The sequence below is a fragment of the Euphorbia lathyris genome, chromosome 1 (assembly GCF_963576675.1).
Source record: "Euphorbia lathyris chromosome 1, ddEupLath1.1, whole genome shotgun sequence".
In the NCBI taxonomy this organism is placed as follows: domain Eukaryota; kingdom Viridiplantae; phylum Streptophyta; class Magnoliopsida; order Malpighiales; family Euphorbiaceae; genus Euphorbia; species Euphorbia lathyris.
The window spans coordinates 112,998,709-113,014,681 of NC_088910.1; the positions used below are offsets into that span (position 1 = coordinate 112,998,709).

General features: G+C 39.3%; 1 non-coding gene across 1 annotated transcript; it reads left to right on the forward strand.

The window, feature by feature from the left end:
* Positions 1-5,749: 5,749 nt before the first annotated feature.
* Positions 5,750-5,856, forward strand: LOC136216088 (small nucleolar RNA R71). Its single transcript, XR_010683081.1, has one exon. It is a non-coding gene; the product is annotated as a small nucleolar RNA R71 (small nucleolar RNA).
* Positions 5,857-15,973: the final 10,117 nt, after the last annotated feature.

The following is a 15,973-nucleotide window of genomic DNA, read 5'->3' on the forward strand; positions in this document are numbered from 1 at the left end:
AACGCCAAAAACCGGTAAGCATTCTCCAAATATCCATGGACGTCATGTCTTTTCCAGGATGACGTTTGATGGTATCCTTCAGAGGAAAACCAAACCAAGCATGCAACTCGGGATAGCCGAAAGTGAAGATTTCGCCATCTCGACGAAAACTGAGACGTACCCGCCGTTTATTTACAAAACGAACGGTACAAAAGAATTCGAGTATCCAGTCGCCTATTATTGGAAATCGCATTTTGGCGAATTTTGTCCACCCTAAACGTTCCAAATAGCGACTCATGTCATTGCTAATGCCAAGTTGAGTGTTCAGAAAATCATCCATATACAACATTCCAGTGAAGAATTTGTAGCGGAGCCTCCAGTAACGCCTACCTTCATCGTGATTGAAGATAGGAAAAGGCGCCCCATATCGTTTGGATAAATCCGGGCGTTTGTTGCTTGAGGCAGCATTGTGCTTTGAAGGTTTGTATTTGGTAGGCATAGTGTAGAATTAAAGAAACAAAGTTTCTGTTACTTAATGAAAAACGGTGTTTGAAGAAAATCAGAAATCTGACAAAGATGAAAAAGATCTGTAACAGAACTTGAATCCTTTAGCACTAATTTATAAGATTTTAGGATGAAAAGAGGTGTTGTTTTAATGCGAAAAGGTATAAAATTACACCCTTCGGAAATGAAGAAACTTAAGGTTTCGTTTGACAAAGGGTTCGTTTGAAGGTTTAGGATGATTCAGGCCTGATAGAGCAGGAATAACGCGTGTCGCGACCGAGAATTCCAAATTCTCGGTCGCGACACGCTGATTTCCTTGCGAAAATCAGGCGTCGTAACCCATTTTATGATTCACGGTAGAGAATTAATTATTCTCGGTAAGTTCAAAAAAAACCTAACCTATTTGGAAAACTCTGAAACATAGGATTCTCGGCTGAGAATTCCAAATTCTCGGCAGAGAATTGTCTGAAACTTCAATTTCATTCTAATTTCCTAAAATCAAATCTAAAATCATGAAATAAACATATTTTATGCATTTAAATCATAACATAAAGTCATCTAATCATAAAAATGGCATTTGGAAAAATAAAATAAAATAAAATAATAGAAAAAAAATAAAAATAAAAATGAACAAAAATATAAAAAGAAATAAAACAAAATAAACTGTGTGAGAAAAACTGAGTGATTTATAGGTCAGATAATCTTGTTACGAATTCAATTCCTATTTGTGAAATATCTTCGTAATAGATTTTACATCGATTACCATTAACTTTGAAACGAACTCCGTTAGGACCTTCCAGTTCTAAAGAACCATAATCGAATGTTTTGACGACTAAATACGGTCCTATCCATCTGGACTTAAGTTTTCCTGGAAATAAACGAAGTCGTGAATTAAATAACAACACTTTATCCCCAACATTAAAGTGTTTGACTTTAATTTTGGCATCATGCCATTTTTTAACTTTTTCTTTATAAATCTTTGCATTTTCGTAAGATAGATGGCGTAACTCATCTAACTCGTTTAAATCGAGCAAACGTTTTTTACCTGCTTGTCGTAAATCAAAGTTAAGTTCCCTAATAGCCCAATAGGCTTTATATTCTAATTCGACTGGCAAATGTTCCTTCCCATACACTAAGCGGTATGGAGTCATTCCTATTGGTGTTTTAAATGCAGTACGGTATGCCCATAACGCATTATTTAGTTTACAAGACCAATCTTTTCTTGAAAATGAAACTGTTTTCTCTAGAATCCATTTGAGTTCTCTATTTGATATCTCCGCCTGACCATTTGACTGAGGATGGTATGGCGTTGATACGCGGTGGCGTACTCCATATTTTTTCATAAGCGTTTCAAAACTTCTGTTTATAAAATGGGTACCGCCATCACTAACGATGACTCTTGGACAACCAAATCTACAAAATATATCGTCAAGAAAACTAACGACAACTTTAGAATCGTTCGTCGGGGTTGCAATTGCCTCAACCCACTTTGAAACATAATCAACGGCAACTAATATGTAAGTTTTACCAAAAGAAGGGGGAAAAGGTCCCATGAAATCTATTCCCCACATGTCGAAGACTTCAACTTCTAATATGGTTGTGAGGGGCATCTCATCTTTTCTTCCTAGATTTCCTGTTCTTTGGCACTTATCACAACGAGTAATAAATGAACGGACGTCTTTAAACATCGTAGGCCAAAAGAAACCACATTCAAATATTCTAGCTACTGTCTTGCTAACTCCATTATGTCCTCCATAAGAGCTAGAATGGCATTCCGATATTATGGATTCATATTCATTTTCACCAACGCATCTCCTAATTATCCCGTCACCACAAGTCTTAAACAAAAAAGGATCTTCCCAAAAATACCGTTTAATGTCGAAGAAAAATTTCTTCTTTTGTTGGAAAGTTAATCCTTCCGGAACAATATTGGCTGCAGGATAATTTGCAATATCCGCATACCATGGTGGCATGACACTTTTCATTTGATAGAGATGTTCATCAGGGAAATCATCTCGTATACCGTTAGTTTCACCTATAGGACCGTTTTCATCTTCAAGTCTCGATAGATGATCAGCGACAAGGTTTTCTACTCCCTTTTTGTCTTTAATCTCTATATCAAATTCTTGTAACAATAAAACCCATCTAATGAGACGTGGTTTTGCATCATTTTTAGCAAATAAATATCTTAATGCTGCATGATCAGTATAAATAATAACTTTCGAACCTAACAAGTATGACCTAAACTTATCACATGCAAAAACTACAGCTAACATTTCTTTCTCAGTTGTGGTGTAGTTTAATTGTGCACCGGACAGTGTGTGACTTGCATAATAAATGACATGAAGTTTCTTATCCTTCCTTTGACCTAAAACACATCCGACAGCTAAATCACTTGCATCACACATTATTTCAAAGGGTAAATCCCAATCGGGTTTAGCAATAATAGGTGCACTGACTAAAGCTGTTTTCAATGTTTCGAAAGCTTTAACGCAATCTTCATTAAAATCAAAGGTTGAATCTTTCATGAGTAGATTAGTGAGTGGTTTGGAAATTACAAAAAAAATTCTTAATAAATCTTCTGTAAAAACCGGCATGTCCTAAAAATGATCTTACTCCCTTAACAGTAGTTGGAGGGGGTAATTTTTCTATTACTGAAGTTTTTGCTCTATCCAATTCTAATCATTTTTCAGATATTTTGTGACCTAAAACAATTCCTTCGTCAACCATGAAATGACATTTTTCCCAGTTTAATACCAAATTTGTTTCTTCACACCTAGACAACACTTTATCCAAGTTTTTTAGGCACGAATCAAAAGAATCTCCATAAACTGAAAAATCATCCATAAAAACTTCCATGATATCTTCAATGAAATCATTAAAAATCGCAGTCATACAACGTTGAAATGTTGCAGGTGCGTTACATAGACCAAAGGGCATTCTCCTATATGCAAATGTTCCATAAGGACATGTGAAGGTTGTTTTATCTTGGTCATCCGGGTAAATGTATATTTGAAAGAATCCGGAGTAACCATCTAGAAAATAGTAGAAAGCATGACCAGCTATCCTTTCGATCATTTGATCAATGAAAGGAAGAGGAAAATGATATTTCCTAGTTGCTTTATTTAGATTTCTATAATCTATACAAACTCTCCAACCAGTGGTGGTTCGTGTAGGTATTAATTCACCTTCTTCACTATCCGAAATAGGGTAGATGATTCCATTGTCCAGAAGTTTAGTAATCTCATTTTTGACTACTTCTTTCATATTCGGATTTAGGCGTCTTTGCCTATCCGCTTTAGGTGGCTTATCTTCTTCTAAGTGAATTCTATGCATTACAATACTCGGATTAATACCTTTTAAGTCTGAAATTTGCCAACCCATACTTCCTATCCTATTTCTAACAACTTCTTTCAATTTCTCTTCTTGAACCTGTGTTAACTTGTTAGAGATAATTATAGGTAGAGAATCGCCTTCGCCTAAGAAAGCGTACCTCAAATGACTTGGTAATTCTTTAAGTTCTAATTTAGGTGGAACTATAATCGAAGGCGGAACTGGTCCATCTTCTCGAATCAAAGGTTCTGGGTCCTTATCTTCTAGTTCCTCACTCATTATAGGTTCTATTATTTCTTCTTTTTGAACAATGTCATTTACACATTCTTCAATTAAATCAAGTTTCATACAAGCGAAATCTTCCATAGGATATTTCATCGCTTGATTCATATCAAACTCAATCTTATCATCTCCTATTCGTAAAACTACTTTCCCTTCCGACACATCAACTAGAGCACGTCCCGTGTTCATGAATGGTCTACCAAAGATTAGTGGACAATTAACGTCATAAGCAAAATCTAAAATAACGAAATCGGTAGGAAAAATAAATTTGTCAACTTTAACTAAAACATCCTCGATTATACCGTATGGTCTTTTAGTGGTTTGATCCGCTAATTGCAAAACCATATTGGTACGTTTGATATCTTCTTCTAAGCCTAACTTATTAAAAATAGATAATGGCATCAAGTTAATGCTTGCTCCTAAATCACAAAGACAACTTGGGAATTCAATATCTCCCAATTTACACGGAATGGTAAAACATCTGGGATCTTTGAGTTTAGTGGGCAAATTGCTTGACACAATCGAACTACAATCTTCAGTTAGTGAAATGGATGAAATTCCTTCCCAACTGATTTTCTTTGAAATTAAATCTTTGAGGAATTTACCATAATTGGGAATTTGCGTAATCGCATCCATAAACTTCAAATTAATATGCAAATTTTTAAGTTTGTCTAAAAATGTTAAAAGTTGTTTGTCATAGTCCTTATTGCGGACTTTGTGTGGAAAATGTGGTTTGGGTACAAAAGTTTTTGTACTAGAGTCAATTGGTGCATCTTTTTGATTTAATTTATCTTCTTTGGGCTTTGGTAAATCAGTTCCAGATAAAATCGAATTTCCGGGCATTTCCGGACCTAAGTAATTTTTCCCTGAACGAAGAGTGATAGCCTTAACATGCTCTTTCAGATTTTCTTCCGTATGGTTTGGAAGACTTCCCTCTTTGCGGGATGGAATTGATTTAGCGAGTTGTCCAATTTGAACCTCCAAATTATGGATGCTAGATGATTGGTTTTTAATAAGCTGATCGAATTTATTCTCGATCCGTTTAAAACCATCGTCGTGATTACTTATTTTTCCGCTCATAGCATCAATAAATTTGTCGATTTTAGAAGATAAAGTGCTAATCGTATCTCTTGATTGATTTTGATAATTAGCAGTACGATTTTGATTAGCATTAGCATTATTATTATTATCTCTCCAGTTAAAGTTAGGATGATTTCTCCATCCAGGATTATATGTATTGGAATAAGGGTTATTATTTTGGTTTTGCCCTTAGACAAAATTTACCTGTTCAATTTCACTCATACCTTCGTAATCCACATCCGTTTGGATTGGCTTACCATTAGGATCACATGGTGCCATAAACCTATCAATTTTGTGCGATAAGGCAGAAAACTAGGCTTGCAACATCGCTACTGGATCAAGATTCACTATACCTTTAACTGATGATGTTGCTGAGGATGATGGTTTCACTACTGGTATGTGTCCACGTTCCGCGGGCCACATACTGCTGTTAATTGCCATTTCCTCCAAAAGTTCTCTTGCTTGGGCAGATGTTTTCTTCATGAATAACCCTCCAGACATAGCGTCCAATGAACCTCTAGTTGTAGGATTTAGTCCATTATAAAATGTTTGCATTAAAAGTTCAGCGGGCAATTGGTGGTGTGGGCATAAACGTTGAAGTTCTTTAAAACGTTCCTAAGCCTCATAAAGAGTTTCATTATCATTTTGAGAAAAAGATGTTAACTCTTTAATGACTCTTGCGGTTTTTGCTAAAGGAAATTTTTTTGATAAAAACGCCTGGGCTAATTATTCCCAAGTGGCAAAAGTTGCGGCTGGCATAGAAGTTAACCATTCTTTAGCTCTATCCTTCAAAGTGAAAGGAAAGAGGCGAAGTTTGATTGCTTCTGCAGTCACATCTGGAATTTTAAAAGTGTCACAAATTTCAAAGAAATTTGTTAAATGGGTGTTAGGATTTTCGTTAGGTAACCCATAAAATGTTACATTATTTTGTAACATATTAAGCAAAGCTGGCTTAATTTCAAATTGATTTGCATTAATTTGGGGTCTAACGATACTATTGGTCACACCGGCCACACCTGGCCTAGCATAATCCATAAGTGTCGGTGGGTCTGCCATCTTACCAGACTCGGTATTTGTCTTTACTGGGGTTTTGTTTTTGTTCTTGTTTTTGTTTTTGTTTTTGTTGTTGTTTTTGTTCTTCTTAAGAGTCTTTTCAATTTCTGGGTCTAGTGGTTTTGGTGGTATGCCTGAACTTCGAGAACTGCGCATGAACTTGAAATCTTGCACGAACCGAAACTACATTCAAAACAGAATTTGAAGAATAAATATATTAGTAATTGAAAATTATTAAATTACAAAAAATTAAAATAAGTATGAATAAACCTAGATTCAAAATAAAACACGAAAAATTTAAAATTTTGTCAAAAATTTTGGCGTTCCCCGGCAACGGCGCCAAAAACTTGCAGAGCGATTTCCGCAAGTGCACGGTATACGCTTGTAGTAATAAAAGATATCGATCCCACAGGGAACGTTTTTTAACAAAACTTATTTTGAATCGGTTAAATTTACTTTTAAAGTTTATAATATGGAAAATCTTTTAATCGGTTTTGGTTTTGAAATTGCTAGAATAAGAATTAGATTAGAGTATGAAGATGTTAGAAAATATTCTGATTTAAGAATGAATTTGCAAGACATGAACGTTTAATACTTTTTAGAAAAGTAAAAAAATGTATTCGTTTGCATTAAGCAAAGAAAACAACTTTAAACTTTGTATGAATTATAAAGATGAAATAAATGACGGAACCTCTAATTATTAGGCTTTGAACATGACAAAACCCTTATCCGGGATAATTGCCCTTAATCAAATTAAAACTCTACCGAGATAATAATTTGCCTAAGTGTTCAACAAAGTTTTCTTGTAAAGATTTTGAATTAAACTACGTTTTAATGAAAACACCAGCATCAATCCACTTCAGATACTTTACCAAAGTGCTGCATAAAAATCTATCGAATAGAACAGACTTTATTAGATGAAATATAAATTGATACAAGTTTACAGAGAACATGGAGCATGGAAACATTTGACGACTTGCAAGTGAACGGGTTGTCAATCCTTTCCTTGGGTTTCGTTAGAGTTTGTCAGGCTCAGGGGCGGGTCCTCTACTCAATCTTCTCGTTGAATCTTCGTAATAGAGACTTGGTCGATCTACTACCAAAATGAAAACTAAATTGGAACAATGTCTAAACGCTACTGAATTTGTTATTATTGAATAAACAATGTGTGTACATCATATTGCTTTTTACAGAATCGAAATCTAACTTCTGAATCACTTGACTCGGAATTTCTGCATAAATTCTATACTAATCTCTTTCTTCTACATATCTTCAACTCTTCATCAACTCTTTATTTATAGATGTTGAAGAGTCTTGATTGAAGTGTCGTGTCCGTTGTGAAGGATCGTATCCGTTGTGAAAGGACGTCTTTATCCACCCGAACAAACGCGTTTTGTCGAAAACGAAAGTGTGCAATTTGGCTTCTACAGATTCCTGCTCTTACCGAGAATATTTAATTCTCTACCGAGAATGGGGGAGCATCAATTGGTCTTCGAACGAAGGGAAGGAGAAGCTGAAGGGAGCGTGTCGCGACCGAGAATAGGGGGGCCGCGGTCGCGGCATGGAACGTTTTCGTCGTCTTCGACTTTCGTTCTCGTCCTCGATTTGGCGTTATTAATTTTCTTTGTCTTCGACTCCTTTTGTAGAGTTTTTCTTCTGTTTTTGAGCTCTTTTTGTTCCTATTTGGATTTTACCAAATATTTATGTACCTTGCATAAAAGAAACATATTCGAGAGTAAAAGCTTTCTAAACAGATATAAATAGCACAAATTCGTAGCAATATTGATGTAATTATTGATGATATTTTAGGTATATTTTGGGCTTAACAACGACCTAGGAGACGGCTTTAAGTCCGATTAGCTAGTTCCAAGGGCGGATTCTCCCTTTTTACCCGCTAATTAGCTTGTACTCTTCCTATGTACTAGGCTTGGTTGTATTTCATCTATTCACTTTCCATATTTATAATTTATGATTTATAATCTCTATTTCCCTTTACGTGTTAATGTTTATTACTTGTTTTGATATTCGTAATTGATTATTGTGTAGGAGAACGCGATTTCCGCCGCCATTCGGGCTATCCTAGGGAGTTATATAGGAGTTGCCTTACCGGAAGTGACAAACCGGAAACCGTAGGAATTGACAAGCCATGGAACTTACGGGCCCTAGTTTCTAATTCCCCCGCATTAGACATGCCTTGACTAGGAATCACGTAGTCTAAGTGCTTCACGGGTCGGTCCTACTACACTTAGTCGTCTTTACAAGAGTAAATTATTATCCGTATACATTTAGAGTCGTTATTTATCATGATTATAACTTATCGTTATTCATCCTACTTCATAGGGTTTTAGCTACATAAATCTGTGTCGCCAATAGTTAGGGATAGTGTGTAGTTGTGTCTTACTTTACCCCAAAGTAATCACCGCTTAAATAACATACGAAACCGAGTCGTCTAATATTTGTAATTATAAATCACGTGGATTCGATACCCGGTCTTAACCGGATTATTACTTGATACGACGGGGTATACTTGCCCCTAAGTAGTCATAGTGTCTAGTGGAGTTAGAACATTTAAAAGATCACATCCATATTCATAGCACATTCACCGCAATACACATTTAATCGTCGTAGAAAAGCTCACACTAGGCACCACGCGCATCAAGTTTTTGGCGCCGTTGCCGGGGATTTATAATCTCCTACAATATTAGACAAAAACGTTTCATTGTTAGTTTAAGCATTCTTTTTGTATAAATTGTTTATATATACTTTTACTAACATTATTCTTTCCTGTTGATAATTCTTTTATACTTGTTTTACTTTATGCACACCCGATCTAAGAGTGATTCTCTCGTACCTATTGATCTCGAAATTGAACGTACTATTTGTAGGTTACGTAGAGAAAAAATGGCAAACCCCAACGCCGAGGTCAACCAACCCAACGGAAACCCAAGGCCGCACGTGAACAACATCCGCGGGGGCAATGATACGCGTTCGATGATGGAGATCCTTGCTCCGCATCGTCCCCAAAATCGTAATGGCATTGTCGCTCCCACGATCCCGGCCAACACATACGAGATCAAGACCGACATGATCCAACTGATACAACAATGTGGTCAATTCGGAGGGGAACTCCATGAGAACCCCAACGAACATTTGGATAAATTTCTTATGTGTGCCGATACATCTCGGCAAAATGGTGTTCCCGTTGAGGCTGTGAGACTAAAACTGTTCCCTTTTTCATTGATAGGACAGGCGTTGGAATGGCTACACTCATTGGAGGTAGGATCCATCACGTCATGGGAGGAGCTCGAAAAGGAGTTCCTTTCCTACTATTTTCCGCCATCCAAAACAGTCAAGTTACGGATCGATATCACGTCCTTCAGGCAGTTGGAATGCGAGGCCCTTCATGTAGCTTGGGCTAGGTTCCAGAAGTTGCTCCAAAACTGCCCCCACCATGACATCCCGAAGCACGACTTGGTAAGCACTTTTTATCACGGGTTAACCCCCACTAACCGTGCGACTGTTGATTCCGCTGTAGGTGGGGATCTATTTTGGAAGTCAGCTAGCGAGGCCTACGAGCTCATTCATGAGCTCGCGAGGAAAAGCGTGCAATGGCAAGAGGATCGGCTTGCCGGCCTGTCGCGACACCAAATGTTTGCTGTGGAGAAAGAGGCTCTGAAGAGCTCCATAGCAGAAATGCATAAGAAACTTGACTCATTAATTGCCCAGCTAAGCCTCAACAAAAGTGCACAGGTCCTGATGTGCAATCACTGTGGTGGAGACCACGACGGACTCAACTGGCAAGACGGTATCCCTTTCGCCGGCGACATCGAGAGCGTAAGTTACGTAGGAGGAAATCTAAGGTATAATCCTAATCCGAACTCCTATCACCACCACAGTAATAATAACAACGGTTGGCGGCCTCGGTACCAACACCCGAACTTGTCATATGGCAATAATAATAATGTGTTGAGGCCCCCATCCAGCTTTGAGCAAGAATTTCGAGAAAACGGGCTCGGGCAATCACAAGCCACGCCCGGTAATCGGAACGCTCCACCTTCCAACAATGTACATGACCAATCGGTCACATCTTTGTTGAAGGACATATTAACCCGTCTTTCCGATATCGAAGTGTTTTGCAGGGATCTTAGCCGCCAAGTAGCCCACCTGAATCGTCAACAACAGGAAAGGCCACTAGGAACCCTCCCGGAAAACACTGAACAAAACCCGCGGGGTAAGAATCGAGAATCCAGACAAGCCATAACACTCATGAATAGGGGAAGTTCGGACCCGTCAAGCTCCAACGCGGACGCCTTGCAATGAGCCTCCGTATGAGAAAGTCGAGCTACTTTGACTCAAAACGTAGCATCGGTTTGAACTTCTCGAACCAATTGTCTATATGTATTATAAACTTATTTTTGTCTCTTTTATTTGTTTTTCCTTTGAATTGTTGTTATTTTATTTTCATTTCCATCTTTTGCTCTACTGCTCTTCATTTTTATTTTATTTTATCCTATCTCCTTTTATTTTCATAAAATTAAAGGAAAAACAAATCCCATTTTTATCCAAATTTTTTGAAGTCACGCGGGGCGTACACACCATTACGCCCCGCGTAATCGTGTGTCTGCTCCTGTTTCTACCAAAAAAGGCACACTACGCAGGGCGTACCTATAGGCGCGCCCCGCGTACCCTCCTTAATTCGGCTTAATAAGAGCCACATAGAGGACACGCGGGGCATACCCTGGGGCGCGCCGCGCGTATCCTCGGGGAGTTGTGAATCACAACTCCCCATAGCAGCTTTTTCCTCATAACTTCCCATCATTCCTCTTCCCCAAAAATCTTTCCCACTTCTCCACTCCACCTCTTCTCCTCTCCAATCAACTTCTACCTTTTCAAATTCAAATCCTTAACCTCCCTCCATAATAAATTGTGCATTAACTACCCTCTTAATTTCAAAATTAAAACACACAAAAACATTAATTAAATATAAAAACCATAAAAACATTAACACCTCATTAATAACATCATAAATCAAAACTCCAAAAAATTCAAAATACATCTAAAAAACCGAAAAAGATTGTTCCAAGTTCGTCTTTACGCGCGGCGTACTCCCCTGTACGCCCCGCGTCCCTGCCTTTTTCTTCCATCCAAAAGGGCAGGAGGTGCACTACGCATGGAGTACCCCCATGTACGCCCCGCGTATCGTGCATATCCCTCCTGGGGATCCGAGTTTCGCTTGGATCCCCACTTCCCTCCTATATATACTCCCTTCCTTTCCTCCTTTTTCTTCCTCACTCATTACCCCAACTCTTCACAACGCTCATCTTCTACTCTTTCTATCCCTTGCTCCCACCATGGTTAGGCGAAAGCAAACCGCCGACATGCGCCCCCCATGGTCCACTCGGGCCCGATCCTCCCATTCTGCACAAAACCAACAACCACCCTCACCTCCAACAACGTCCCCGGAGCCGCCCTCTTCAACTTCCGCCTCCACAACCGCCCCTTCTCCATTGACACTCAATGGCTCCAACACCATTTCACTTACCAAGCGGAGGGGGGCACATCCCGTTGGCCTGACAGTGTTGCCGCTCATGAGTTTTGGACCTCCATCACCGGGTCCGAGGACTATGATATCTCCAACCTCTGCCCATCTCTCATCCGCGACCCTATCCTCCAACTTCTCCACCGCTTCATCTCATTTTACTTCTCGGGGAAGTCCGAGTCCTCTAAGGTCAACAAGCACGAACTGTTGGCCCTCTACTGTTATGCCAATGGGCTCACCTATGACCTCGCCTATCACGTGGCTGCTCACCTCCACTCCACGCCCATCCGGAAGCAGGCCAAGCTCGGGTTTGGCCACCTCGTCACCATCTTCGCCCTCACCGCTCTCGGTGAAGCTGCCCTCGATCGCCTCCCAAGCCTTTTGCCTTGGCCCGTGGAGAAGAACGTCTTTAAGTCTCTTAAGCGTTCTACCTCCGGCTCGGGTGAGACTTCGAGGGCGGCCCACTCTAATGCGGAAGGTGACTCGGACTCGAGCATGGGTCTCAATTTTAGTCATCCACCCCTCCACGACTTCAACTCTCTCTATGCTCGGTTGGATATTTTGGAGGATAACCAACGTCGTGATCGGGCCCATTTCGACTCCCGCTTCGACGCCCTAGATGCTCGCTTCGATGCCTCCGAGGCTCAAAGGCAAGCGGATAGGGCTACCTTTGACGCATTCACCAACGCCTTCTACACCCACTTTAACATCCATGGCAATCCGCCTCCACCACAACCATAGTTTCTTTTTTTATGTTTTCCTTTGTTTTGTGTTTTCGTGTTTATTTTAATTCGTTTTATTTTCGTTCGTTTTGTTTTAGTTCGTTTTACTTTCTTGTAATTTTGCTTTCTGTTTTAATATCTATGTAATGTCTTTTTATGGTTTCCGTTCATATTTTGTGTTTATTTTTCACCGTTTTTCTGCCATAAATAACATTCACGCAGGGCGTACTCACCTTTACGCCCCGCGTGATCATCATTTTTCGTAAATAAAATGCCCAGAAACTCAAACACGCGGGGCGCCCCACTCCCTGCGCCCCGCGTATTTGAGTCTCTGACTCAAAAAGAGATAATAACGCCACCCTACACGGGGCGCCCCCCTGGGCACGCCTCGCGTAGGGCCCCTGACCACTAAGGGTCTTCTTTTCCTTCCTTGCCTTTATTTTTGTTTTTGTTTTGACTTCTTTTTATGACGTCCTTGGAACATGCGTCATTTTATATAACGCGGAGGGTCGTGCAACCCCGCACTTTCAGTTTGTTTTGCACTAACAAAAACAAAAATAATAAATAGCCAACAAAATAATTAAACTACTTTATTGACTCTTTTAAATTTTTCCCGACACGCTATCCCTCATTCGGAAATTAATTAAAGTTCCGTTATTTGTCATCAAAAATAAAAGACGTCGACACAAGGGGATGATCTAATTAAGGAATTTTAGTCTTGGTTTTGAAATTAGGGAATTTGTGCAAAGCTTAGGTTAGTACTAAACTAAGGCATTGAGTCTTAACCCAAATGTTATCTCCATAATGAACTTTGAAAAGGCAATAAAAACGGGATAGTTGAGAATTTAGCGAAGACTTGATAGTACACAATTTAAACCCGAACCTTTGTGAGGTATTTTTGAGCCTAAAGGAGTTCGTACGAGAACTCCAATTCTTTCACAATTTTTCGAGAGCTTTGACTTCACTCGACTCATAGAATTTGCATCCAATACAGGGTTAAGTACACTTATTTTTGGTAAAAAGGCAATAGATGATAAACCGAACCCACTTAGGCTAATTTTTCTTAATTTATTTTTCTCGTTTTCATTAAACATTAGGAAACCCCTTCGAGCCTATTAACCAACCTTTTTGTTAATACCCTTTTAACATTTAACCCTTTTTCCTCTCGTTCGAATACCGACAAAATCAATTTGCACCCAAATCACTCGGAAAAAGTCATGGCCTTAAAAAACGAGCACCATAAGCCTTCAAAATATTGTTTTTGTGCCTCTATCAAAACAAAGGGTACGATAAAAATAAAAAGGCATTCTCAAGCTCCACCCGAGCAATTTTGAAGTATATTTTGTAAAATTCGCCAAGGCCGAAATAAACAAAAACACGGTGCAATCACAAAACAGTATTTTTGAACTTGAGTTTCTTTAAACTAACCACTAAAAAAGCCACCCACATTACAACCCCCCTCCGGGTTCATTTTTAATGTTGCCTAAACCATATTTTAGGAGGAAAAACCCGGATGAAAATGCAAATTCGACATGATCTCGAGTAAGTGCAAAGAAGAGTGCTAAAACACCGACCCACCTAAAATTGAGCATAAGAGCGAAATCCCTTGGTGAGGTACTATCGGGTTCTCAAAAGATAATCAACCCCCGTTAATATTGCCTATTAATCTTGATCATGGAGGTTTCAAACAAAGTTATGTACTCAATTGTTTGCGTAGGTACTTACCGAAACCTTTGAATAAAACCATAACTTTGAAATCACGCACTTGGCAAAACCAACCTTCGGTTTGTTTCTTAATTTTCTCAATCCCTTGTCTTTCGATTTCTTTTACTTGAGGACAAGTAAAACTTTAAAGTCCGAGGAGGTTTGATAGGGGTATTTTACCCCTATCTTTTAGCGTGATTTACGGGTTGATTTTGGATAAAATAAATAAGTTTAATTACAAAAATAAAGCGTTTTGATAAAATAAAAATAAATTTCGTACTTTCAGTTAATTTTCCGTGCTTTTGATTAGTTTAGGAAATAAAAACGTCAAGCTAACTCGGCTCGCAAGATTTGTATTTCAGGTACGAGCAAGGAGCAAAAATCTACTCAAATACGCGGGGCGTATCATCCTTTACACGGGGCGTGAAACATGGTGTCAGCAATAATTGCCTTATCCATAGACGCCATGTGGAATTGACTCAGCATACGCGGGGCGTATGCCACCCTACGCGGGGCGTATGACACATCTCGGAAATAATTGGCCTAATCCTGAAAGTCAGACTGCACTGTCTCCTTGAGTCAACTCTTCGTACGCGAGGCGTATCACCATACACGCGAGGCGTACTAGGCAATTCCTCAATGATAAAAGCTCAGAGACTCTTTTACGCGGGGCGTACTTCAGCTACGCACGGCGTAAAAGCTCCAATTCAAGCAATAAAACTTCAGAGACTCAAACACGCGGGGCGTACTTTAGCTACGCAGGGCGTGCTTGAGACAACAAGACATGGAATTGGTCCACATGCAGGAGATTTCTGACGGAATGGGCACTTACGCGGGGCGTAGACCACCTCACGCGGGGCGTATCATGGGATTTCTGCACCAAATAATGTTGCTCCATACTTGTGCTTTGTGAAGTTACAACATTGCCCTTGCTTGATGTTTATAAATAGGAAGCTCTTGAACTTCATTTAAAGACACCAATTACACACTAGAGAGCAAAACTATACTCTTTTTTATTATTGTAATTTAGATTCAGATTTTGTAGCTAAACTCTCCCCCTCGAGAGCTTGTTCGGTTGTTCCGGCGTTCCATTGAAGTTCCGTTCCACCACTCGTCACCAAGCTCGAGAGTTCCACCTCCACGACCTAGGAGACGGCTTTGAGTCCGGTTAGCTAGTTCCAAGGGCGGATTCTCCCTTTTTACCCACTAATTAGCTTGTACTCTTCCTATGTACTAGGCTTGGTTATATTTCATCTATTCACTTTCCATATTTATAATTTATGATTCATAATCTCTAATTCCCTTTACGTGTTAATGTTTATTACTTGTTTTGATATTCGTAATTGATTATTGTGTAGGAGAACACGATTTCCGCCGCCATTCAGGCTATCCTAGGGAGTTATATAGGAGTTGCCTTACCGGAAGTGACAAACCGGAAACCGTAGGAATTGACAAGCCACGGAACTTACGGGCCCTAGTTTCTAATTCCCCCGCATTAGATACGCCTTGACTAGGAATCACGTAGTCTAAGTGCTTCATGGGTCGGTCCTACTACACTTAGTCGTCTTTACAAGAGTAAATTATTATCCGTATACATTTAGAGTCGTTATTTATCGTGATTATAACTTATCGTTATTCATCCTACTTCATAGGGTTTTAGCTACATAAATCTGTGTCGCCAATAGTTAGGGATAGTGTGTAGTTGTGTCTTACTTTACCCCAAAGTAATCACCGGTTAAATAACATACAAAACCGAGTCGTCTAATATTTGTAATTA